Here is a 992-nt window from a genome sequence, read left to right on the forward strand (position 1 = left end):
TTTTCAAATAAACAAATAAATGAAAAAATAAACTGTGAACAGCTGATAAAGCTGCTGTGTTGCTCTTGCAGATGGTGTTGAAGAACAGCTGCTCAGAGACTGGAAATGATGTGATTACACTGAATATACAGCGTTTTGGGGCTTGATTAATATCCTACTGTAGTTTAACAGTAACAGTGAAATTAAAGATTTGTAGTAAGTAGAGCTTCTTATCATCCACACACAGACTCTGTTCCAACAGATTAACATGGAATGTGTGCCTATCAAAATACAACACATTATAGTGGGTTTCTCAGCCAATAGGGAGAGTTTATGTATGGAGATATGCATTTGAGAGATGAGATAATATTGGTAACAGCCTTTAAAAGATTGAAACATGCCCAGGTTGTGTTTGTGTGTGTGTGTGTGTGTGTGTGTGTGTGTGTGTGTGGTTCAAACCGGATTAGGTTTTTCATTTCTGTTTTATTCTATTCTGAATGGAAATATTTGTTCAGACATTTTCTGTTCATGTCTTTATGTGGGTTGACAGTAGATTGGTCTTAATGGCCTGGCCCCAGATTATATGTTACTCTACATGTTATATGTTATTCTATATATTATGAATTACCCTCTACTTATCAACCAGTCTGGTTTCCATTCCATTATTCTGTGTAATTTAAAACAGAATGCATTGCATTTGATTTGACAGTTATACCTAATGAGTGTATTATGTAACATACATTACTAGTCCTCTTTCCTCATTGTGGTCTTGCAGCATATGTAGAATGTTTACAGTTCACTTGATTTTTTTTTATTGATCACATCGATGATTTTGAAAATATTAAGCAGAAACATTCACTTGTAGTACTCCATACGTGGCCCCTGCCAGAGTGATATAATACTGGATTTGTATTAGGTTTCTAATGGGGAATTGGTTGTAATGGTTGTAATTGTTGTAAATTGTAGAATGTGGTCTAGACCTTCTCTATCTGTAAAGTGTCTCGAGATAACTC

This window comes from Etheostoma spectabile, unplaced genomic scaffold, assembly GCF_008692095.1.
Source record: "Etheostoma spectabile isolate EspeVRDwgs_2016 unplaced genomic scaffold, UIUC_Espe_1.0 scaffold340, whole genome shotgun sequence".
Lineage (NCBI taxonomy): Eukaryota > Metazoa > Chordata > Actinopteri > Perciformes > Percidae > Etheostoma > Etheostoma spectabile.